The sequence below is a fragment of the Panulirus ornatus genome, chromosome 57 (genome assembly GCF_036320965.1).
Source record: "Panulirus ornatus isolate Po-2019 chromosome 57, ASM3632096v1, whole genome shotgun sequence".
NCBI classification, from domain to species: domain Eukaryota; kingdom Metazoa; phylum Arthropoda; class Malacostraca; order Decapoda; family Palinuridae; genus Panulirus; species Panulirus ornatus.
This window is the reverse complement of record NC_092280.1, coordinates 7,950,205-7,961,300: the sequence shown is the minus strand read 5'-3', so window position 1 is coordinate 7,961,300 and position 11,096 is coordinate 7,950,205.

Sequence of the window (11,096 nt, the reverse complement as noted above, 5' to 3'; positions counted from 1 at the left end):
GTTTCTTAAGGTAATTCCATGAACTGAAGTTTCTGAAGAGAATTCCATGAACTGAGGTTCCTGAAGGTAACTGAAGTAGGTGAAAGGTCACCAAGGTCACTAAGGTCACCAAGGGAGCTGGGGGCCTCGAAGGAAAAGAATTCTAAAGTGACTTGAATCATACATTGTGAAAATTATGCAAACAGCATCGATGCAGCGGCATCCATTCAGATTGTGTGCAAGCCGTCATACATTATGCATTTTCCACTGTGTACTAGAAATAGTCGATACAAATATATATATATATATACATTCACCTATAAAATATTGGAGCAAGGTAAATATATTTGCAAGTTCACGAAGAATATGTTCAAATGTATATATTAATTCTAATACGACTACCACCACAACTACTACTACCACTACTACTACTAACACAACTACTACTACTACTACCACTACTACTACTAACACAACTACTACTACTACTACTACTATGTACTTAAAGATAACAGTACATAATAGAGATCATTATACCTGCAATCTTCATGGTAAGGGTTTAGGGCTGAAACTGCAAGGTGAGTCACAGATGGCAGTGTGTACGGAGGGTCTGATGGTGTGGCGAGGGATGTGGGAGAGAGGAGCTCGCCATGAGAGGAGGAGGAGGAGGAGGAGGAGGAGGGGCGTGATATACGCCAGGAGGTCAGGTTGCTGTGATCTCACTCAGCAGAACTGATTACCTCGCGATCGTCTTGGAATAACCACTCGATCGACCAATATCACGAGGGGTCGGTTCTACAGGTGACTTTGACACACCGTCCCATTGGCTAACCGTCGAATAGGGGAGACTATAGCCACCGCGTACGACCGTACGTTGATGGCTGGAGCTCTATCATGTATGTGGACAGGTTACCAGGACTCGTTGGCTCAGCTCGTCCGTGCTTGAGACCTTGATGGATGTGTTTCTTTTCATGTTGCTATCTGAGGGTCATTGCATGTCCTTGCCAGTGGCATTGCCTCATTGCTCCCTCCTTCAGGTGATGCGTTTGTCCGATGTCGTAAACATTTTAGCGATGCGCAGATCCTAGCCACACACACACACACACACACAGTGGCAGTGGCACACTATATCATTTTTCACTTGTTTGTCTCCAGAGGATGTTGGCGTTTGGACACGTAAGGCTGGGTGATTTTAAGTCTATTGTAAAAGCCGAAGAAAATGACTTGTTGTCAGAAGGGGAACGAGTTGATATACCTGAGTAAATTTTTTTTTTTCTTTTTCATACTATTTGCCATTTCCCGCGTTAGCGAGGTAGCGTTAAGAACAGAGAACTGGGCCTTAGAGGGAATATCCTCACCTGACCCCCTTCTCTGTTCCTTCTTTTGGAAAATTAAAAAAAAAACAAGAAAGGGGAGGATTTCCAGCCACCCGCTCCCTTCCCCTTTTAGTCGCCTTCTACGACACGCAGGGAATACGTGGGAATATGTAGGTTGCCAATGGGGCTTCCTCCAGCTGTGTTGGTCACACCTTCCGGTGTAGAAGTGACCCTGAGGATGGTATTACGGTGGAGTGTTGGGGGGTAACCATTGTTGACCAGGAACAGCCATACCCACAGTGGTTCTTGGTTAAGGAAATGGTGACGAGGACCATGTCTTCAACGGCCCTGATGACGTGGGCCTGTATGATGCTTTGTTTAATAACCATCAACACTCAGTCCTTCGCCGTGGAGACACCAGTCCACGTCTTCCGTTTCCCTCTACAGATCCTTTACGAGTTTACTCTGTTGCTTGTTACGCAGACGTCTATCTAAGGTGGGAACGTGACTGCTGAACTACCAAATGAGCATCGGTAACGATATCAGGTCCATTTCATTCCTTTATTTACCTGTGCCTGAGCTACAAAATATTCATATTTGAGAAAAATTCTGGCAACTCAAGGAATATTTTGTTGAATAGTACATCATAAAAACTAGACTTACACTAGAAAAATTCATAAGTTCATATGACTTACGATTCAGTTCGAATAAGCATGAATATGTAAAATTATGAAGGGAGTATCTGGAATATATGTGGATGAATAAATAACACCGGGAAATAGATATTTGTAACCAGTTCAGTCACAGTAGAAATTCTGACTTTTAGTTAGAAGTCAATACAGTCTGCGCAGAATATAGGCAATGGCGCAATTTGCACATGAAAATGAGACGTTGTATTGAATCTTTAATGTTTAAACTTGATTGTACAAGAGAACAGGCTTTGATAAGCGTTGGTTGCGTTCGTGTGAGTTGGGTATGAGTCCCGTTGCATTCGTGTGACTTTGGTATGCGTTCGTTACGTTCATGCGACTTTGGCATGCATCAGTTGCGCCCCTGTGCCTTTGGTATGCCTCACATGCGCTCGTGTGAACAGGTGTCTGTCGGTTATGTTCCTGTGGCTTTGGTATGCGTTGGAGACATTCGTATAGTTTTGCTATGCGTTGTATACGTTCGTGCGACTTTGATAGGCGTTGGGTACGTTCGTGCGACTTTGATAGGCGTTGGGGACGTTCGTGCGACTTTGATAGGCGTTGGATACGTTCGTGCGACTTTGATAGGCGTTGGGTACGTTCGTGCGACTTTGATAGGCGTTGGATACGTTCGTGCGACTTTGATAGGCGTTGGAGACGTTCGTGCGACTTTGATAGGCGTTGGGGACGTTCGTGCGACTTTGATAGGCGTTGGAGACGTTCGTGCGACTTTGATAGGCGTTGGGGACGTTCGTGCGACTTTGATAGGCGTTGGGGACGTTCGTGCGACTTTGATAGGCGTTGGGGACGTTCGTGCGACTTTGATAGGCGTTGGAGACGTTCGTGCGACTTTGATAGGCGTTGGGTACGTTCGTGCGACTTTGATAGACGCTGGGGACGTTCGTGCGACTTTGATAGACGCTGGGGACGTTCGTGCGACTTTGATAGGCGTTGGGGACGTTCGTGCGACTTTGATAGGCGTTGGGTACGTTCGTGCGACTTTGATAGACGCTGGGTACGTTCGTGTGACCTTGGCATACGCTTGGGTTCCGTTCGTGTTGACGTAGTCAGGGAAGCCAGCAGAGAAGATGGTGATGATCTTGATGATGGAGAGGCTGAGTTCTGTTGAGGAAGTTGGCGCACAGAAGGCGAAGGAGATGCGACACCAAGACAACAGTTTGATGACGGAAACCCAGACACGAAACCTGTAACACACACACACACACACACACGTCATGAGGAACGGACGTAGAGAGATAACCCCCCTTTAAGGACGCTATCTAGCAGGAGATAAAGACTGAATCACGGTTACGGATGACACCAAGGCCATGATAGGAAGTGAAAGCTGAGGATTGCATCAATGTGCAAGGGGACATAGGCAAATTCCAAACTAGGCCTAGTGCTTGGATGGTTGATGAAGTTCAACCATAGTAAATGTGAAGCATTTACGATGGTTGAGAGTGAAAGAGGGACTCAATACGAATATCATACAGATGAATAAGCTGTTGGAAACTGTCAGAGAGGGACTTTGGAGTCGCCATTGTAACTATGCTGTTGCCAAAACCCCCAGCACATATGGAGAACAGTAAATAAGACAGAGTGTCTGCTGGCAAATGGCAAATGATGGAATAGCATTCTATTGCTCGAACAAACTGTTTACCTCCTTCATCGGACCAAAACTAGAATACATGTCTCAAGTTTGGATATTCCACACACACAGAGGCAACGAGAACTGATAAAGGGCAGCCAAGATAGCACCAGATAGAGAAGGTCCAGATAAGGGCAAGAAAAATGTCACCTGATAGACAAGGTGTAGATAAGGCCAGGAAAGATAACACCTGATAAAGAAGGTGCAGATAAGGGCAAGAAAGATGGCACCTGATAAGGAAGGTGCAGATAAGGCCAGGAAGTCAGGAGAAATGGCGCCTGGAAAGATAACACCTGATAAAGAAGGTGCAGATAAGGCCAGGGAAGATGGCGCCTGGAAAGATAACACCTGAAAAAGAAGGTGCAGATAAGGCCAGGGAAGATGGCACCTGGAAAGATAACACCTGATAAAGAAGGTGCAGATAAGAGCAGGAAAGATGGCGCCACTGTACAGAGAACTATGTTGTTGTGAGTGGTTGGTCGACTGATACATGCAACCATCCCTGAAGATATGATGATAAGGGACGACTTGGTCAGAACCCTCAGGGATTAAACCAGTTTGATGACGTCAGCAGTGAGCAGGTCTTCGTTAAGACGATACACGAACCAGTTTAATGATGTCAGTGGTGAACAGGTCTTCCTCAAGACCTTACGACAACCAGAGACCATGACGTCAGCAGTGAACAGGTTTTCCTCAAGACGGTTCGACAACCAGAGACCATGATGTCAGCAGTGAACGGGTCTTCCTCAAGGCGGTTCGAGAACCAGAGACCATGATGTCAGCAGTGATTGGGTCTTCCTCAAGATGGTTCGACAACCAGAGACCATGACGTCAGCAGTGAACGGGTCTTCCTCAAAATGGTTCGTCAACCAGAGACCATGAAGTGAAACTAAGCAAGAGATCTGATAGACAAGAAGTAAAGGAGCATTTCTACAGTGGGTCAGTGGTGGATGAAGGGAATCTACACACACACACACACACACACACGAACAAACAAACAAACAAACAGTCAAACCAACAAGTCACTAACAATAGGTAGAAGAGAGAGAGAAAAAAAAAGACACACACACACACAAAGACAAAATCTCAGAACGTGAACACTGAATGTTGGGATGTCTGGGGATCGAAGAACTTGGAAATGAAGATAAATAAGAAAGCTTTCCCGGACTCCCACTTGTAGGTATCTTAACTTACACTTGTATTTTTTCTCTCTTACTTTCAGTCACCAACTATTTGAGAAATTGTATGTTTGTTTTTGTATTATCAGAAGCCATTATTCCGTGTTTGGTTCTTTGCACACACTCTCGCCTCAAATTGGTGTGTGTGTGTGTGTGTGTGTGTGTGTGTGTGTGTGTGTGTGTGTGTGTGTGTGTGTGTGTGAGTGCGTGTATACAAAAAAGTAAGTTGTGGTATGCATACAAGGTTAATAAGAAACAAGAAACATGAATGCCAAACCTTTTTCCCCATATTACACACATAACAATCACAAATCGTAGTCACACACACACACACACACACACACACACACACACACACACACACACATACACACACACACACACAAGCATGAAATAGAGGGAAATGACAGTCAGCAGCCAGGAACCAGGGAAATGAGGTAAAAGGTTCTGTGAAGTTCACAGTGACACAGAGAAATGGTCGGTTACATTACAGACGTCAAAAAAAGCAAAAGGAGAGCTTCGAAATGTGCAGCAGCGAAGCATTCGTAAGTCATAAGAGAACAAGTGAGGAGGAATCTGGCTGGGTAAGAAAGGAGGAACAAATGAAACTGTGCATAGATATTGAAGACTAGTCTGCGTAGAATCCAAAACTCTTCACTGGATCATAAGGAACAAGATGTTAATCAATGAGCGGTTGATGAGGCTTAGGGGGAGATCTAGGTGGCGATATGTAGCAGTAGATGTATGGACATGTAGATAAGTTCAAAAAATGTCTTTACAGTGGGAGACACTGTAGCTACAACGCCAGTACAGTGGAATGGGTAAAAGGTCTTCGAAAGCAGTGACATATCTGGAAAAGTCAGTGACAAAATACTTTCAAAGGGCTTGGTTCCTACAAGGTGCATGCATGGTCCCGATGAAAATATAATATGTGCTGATGATGTGTGTGTGTAGAGACACACATCACAAACCTCCTAAAATGAATGTTCAGAATGGAGAGAGAGAGAGAGAGAGAGAGAGAGAGAGAGAGAGAGAGAGAGAGAGAGAGAGAGAGAGAGAGAGAGAGAGAGAGAGAGAGAGACATAGTGCCAAGAGGGAGGAGGATGGGGTAAAGATGGCAAAGAACGTACCTCATCTATGAGAAGGGAGATCGGGGATGAGGCAATGGGAGTACAGTGATGGTTTCCTCCTGACCAATGCGATCAGTAAGGTACTGGAAAAGAGAATCAAAGACGATTCTGACAACTTTCTACACAGGGGGGAAAATTACCTATGTGAGGATGAACACGGTTTCAGGCAAAGGACACATGGAACGAACCATCTTAGATATCTAAGAGAAAGTGAGCTCTGCTTCAGAGAGAAATAAGGAAAGGTTTGGTGGAATGTTTATATGCACACTGCCAGTAAGTGTTGGACGCTACGTGGCTTTATACTTCTCCCACATTAGCCTGTGAGTTTCTGATATCCTCCACCATCAAAAACAGCTTGGGGGGGGGGGGGGAGACCTAGTGATCTGTAGCTGTTTGATTCCTTACGTGTGTGTGTGTGTGTGTGTGTGTGTGTGTGTGTGTGTGTGTGTGTATGTGTGTGTGTGTGTGTGTGTATGTGTGTGTGTGTGTGTGTGTGTGTGTGTGTGTGTGTGTGTGTGTGTGTGTGTGTGTGTGTATGTGTGTGTGTGTGTGTGTGTGTGTGTGTGTGTGTGTGTGTGTGTGTGTGTGTGTGTGTGTGTGTGTGTGTGTGTGTGTGTGTGTGTGTGTGTGTGTGTGAGGATGTTTCCCTTTAATCTCAGTCCTCTGTTCTAAATGCTACCTTGCTGACGCGGGAAATGGCGAATACATAGGAAAAAAAGAATATATATATACATATATATATATATATATATATATATATATATATATATATATATATATATATATATATATATATAGCGCAAGGAAACAGACGAAAGAAAAGGCCCAACCCACCCCCACACACATGTATATACATACACGTACACACACGCAAATATACATACCCATACATCTCAATGTACACATATATATACACACACAGACACACACACACACACATATATATATATATATATATATATATATATATATATATATATATATATATATATATATATATATATATATATGTACACAATTCACACTGTCTGCCTTTATTCATTCCCATCGCCACCTCGCCACACATGGAAATACATCCCCCTCCCCCCTCATGTGTGTGAGGTAGCGCTAGGAAAAGACAACAAAGGCCACATTCGTTCACACTCAGTCTCTAGCTGTCATGCAATAATGCCCAAAACCACAGCTCCCTTTCCACATCCAGGCCCCACAGAGCTTTCCATGGTTTACCCCAGACGCTTCACATGCCCTGATTCATTCCATTGACAACACGTCGACCCTGGTATACCACATCGTTCCAATTCACTCTATTCCTTGCACGCCTTTCACCCTCCTGTATGTTTAGGCTCCGATCACTCAAAATCTTTTTCACTCCATCCTATCACCTCCAATTTGGTCTCCCACTTCTCCTCGTTCCCTCCACCTCTGACACACACACACACACACACACACACACACACACACACACACACACACATATATATACATATATATATATATATATATATATATATATATATATATATATATATATATATATATATATATATATATATATATATATACCTTTGGGAATTCGATATGAATATTTAGTCGCAATGGCGATTGGCCCAAAAGAATTACATTAGGCTCAACAAAAGCCATTGGAAAATAATGATCCCACATATTCTCGTGTAATGTGGAACATACTCGAAAGTGCTGAAGTAAACAGCACACATGAGGTATGAAGTGTTCGAATGATGATGTAGTGGAGGCAAGGTTGTTGTATTCGTAATGATATGTTAGTAAATGGCTCGAGCGGCGCGCGTTGATTTTCGGCGTATACAGTCACAGTACTCTCGGAAGGTATGCTGAAGGAGTGTACTTACTCCTACTGGATTATTGAATGTTACCGAGAGAGCCAGGGATACATGCCATGCCTGGACAGAGAGAGAGAGAGAGAGAGAGAGAGAGAGAGAGAGAGAGAGAGAGAGAGAGAGAGAGAGAGAGAGAGAGAGACAACAACTGAGAACTCACCTCAAAGACATGAAAAGTGTCATCAGATGGAAAAGGAAATGAGCAAATTGTGATATAATGCGGGACATGACAACAAAGCTAGACCAAATCGAGGGGACTCAGAGGAAAAAGGAGAGTAAAGATGATGCAATGAACACAACAGCACCAGAGAAATTGGCAAGAGCGATTTCCTCTTGATGTTCTTGAATCAGAAAAAAAAGGCAAATTAGAACGCCCGTACCACAGAAACCAGAGACCATTGAAGATGGACGGACGGGGGAGGTAAGGTAGGAACACACTCTGGGCCAATGAAACGCCTAATAGCACCAGCAACTGATTCAGTGAGACAGAGACCTGGAGAAGAGGAAGGAGAGGTGCATGACAAGTACAGAGTAGAGATGTTGCGCGAATACTGTACACGGGTAGAGACAGAGCAGTCAGAGAAGTGGGTATACCGTCTCTTAAGTTGATGGTTTGGAAGATTTGCGAGGTACTCAGCACCAAGTGCACGACGGCAAAAAAATGGAGATTTCTAGGCAAAACTGGAGACATGGAGGCTGATAAATCAACTCTGAAGGAAGGAGCACTTAAGAACATCAGTGAAGTAGGAACGAGACGGGTGTATATTGTTCATTCTATATTCAAAGTTGATGGAAAACTTGTTCCATCCAAAGAGGAAGAGGCGGAAAAGTAAAAAATGATAAATGCTAATTACAAGACTACTGGATGCAATTACAAGACTACTGGATGCAATTACAAGACTACTGGATGCAATTACAAGACTACTGGATGCAATTACAAGACTACTGGATGCAATTAGACATGCCAGATTTTTTTTGTGATCTAAACAAAGAAAACTGAGGTGCATATCATGAAGCCTTCAGGGGTCGACAATGAATGACAACATTCATGTGCCGAGCATCAGACTGGGGAGGAGCAGTGTGGTTTTAAAAGTGGGAGAGGTGCTTGCTCTGAAGAACTTGTTTGAGAAATGCTTAGAAAAACGGATGGATTTGTATGTAGCATTCATGGATCTGGAGAAGGCATATGATAGGGTTGATAGAGATGCTTTGTGGAAGGTCTTAAGTGTATATGGTGTGGGAGGTAAGTTGCAAGAAGCAGTGAAAAGTTTTCACCAAGGATGTAAGGCATGTGTACGAGTAGGAAGAGAGGAAAGTGATTCGTTTCCAGTGAATGTCGGTTTGCCGCAGGGATGCGTGATGTCCCCATGGTTGTTTAATTTGTTTATGGATAGAGTGTTTAGGGAGGTGAATGCAAGAGTTTTGGAGAGAGGGGCGACTTCGCAGTCTGTTGGGGATGTGAGGCCCTGAAAAGTGAGTCAGTTGTTGTTAGGCGATGATGCAATACTGGTGGTTGATTCGAGTGTGAAACTGCAGAAGTTGGTGACTGTTTGGAATAGTGTGTGAAAGGAGAAAGTTGAGAGTAAATGTGAATAAGAGCAAGACTGTTAGGTTCAGTAGGGTTAAGGGACAAGATAATTGGGTTGTGAGTTTGAAAGGAGAAAAATTGGAGGAAGTGAAGTGTTTTAGATACCTGGGAGTGGATTTAGCAGTGGATGGAACCTTGGAAGCGGAAGTGAGTCACAGGGTGGGGAGGGGTCGAAAGTTCTGGGAGCGTTGAAGAATGTGGGGAAGGTGAGAACGTTATCTCGGAAAGCAAAAATGGTTGTTTGAAGGAATAGTGGTTCCAACAATGTTATATGGTTGCGAGGCATGGGCTATAGATAGGGTTGTGCGGAGGAGGGTAGATGTGTTGGAAATGAGATGTTTGAGGACAATATGTGGTGTGAGGTGGTTTGATCGAGTAAGTAATGAAAGGGTAAGAGAGATGTGTGGTAATAAAAAGAGTGTGGTTGAGAGAGCAGAAGAGGGTGTGTTGAATTGATTTGGACATCTGAAGAGAATGAGTGAGGAAAGGTTGACAAAGAGGATATATGTGTCAGAGGTGGAGGGAACGAGAAGTGCGAGACCAGATTAGAGATGGAAAGATGGAGTGAGAAAGATTTTGTGCGATCAAGCCCTGAACATGCAGGAGTGTGAGGGGCGTGCAAGGAATAGAATGAATTGGAACGATGTGGTATATCGGGGTCGACGTGTAATCAATTAATTGAACCAGAGCATGTGAATCGTTTGGGGCTACTGCTGTTTCTGATCTACTTTCCTATGTACAGGTAGATAGCCACAGATATATTAGACGAAATATACAAACAGACACACAGAGACACCACAAGCAAACGCACCTAGGCTAGGGCAAGTGTGTGTGTGTGTGTGTGTGTGTGTGTGTGTGTGCGCGCGCGCGAGCATACATACATAATAGTAAAGATACGGTAGTTACATAAAAGGCCAACACGAGTGTAAAACTCTTTCCCCGTTGCACACACACACACACACACACACACACACACACAGGCTTGCTTGAGCAATCCGTTCGCTGTGCCTCAGATGGATTGCTGTCAAATAAAGTTGTCGAGCGCGTTATGTGCCTCATCACTCACTGGTTATGCAACATTTTAGACTTGAACATTAATTCCTTCACTTCATCCTCGGGCAATCATCTTCATCGATGAATGCTACATCTTACATTCTGTGGCTAAATTCTAGCATTCACTAGCACACCCACTGCATATACACCGCTTCTCCACTTTGAGTATGTTTATGACATGTAATAATGACAAGTCCCTTGGCGTCTTATGTATCTTCGATAATCGAAGTGTTTATCAACACGGCTTCGTCTTCATACTTCACCGAAATCTATTTTCTTTATCTATCTTATTATGCGCAGGTGACACTAATGTTGACAGTTATCGTGGTATTATTATGTTTTTATAAGAACTGACCACAAGGAAAGGATTTGTGTTTGGTTATGAACAGTAATATCCATTCCTGATGTCAGTGATGTGTGATACTATTGTTTCTTATCTATAATACCAGCCTTGAGTTGTGTTTTACGTCTGTCTCTCTCTCTGTCTATTTCTCGATAACGATAAATGGTTATATTAGCTTATTCTACGGGTACAGTGACAATGCCCGTACCCAAGGTCAAACTCCGGTCATTTTGTTGAGCCAAACATTACGCCTGTATATGCAGAGCAGCCTCCACGCATGTTAGATTACCTCTATCTCTCAGATCATATATATATATAT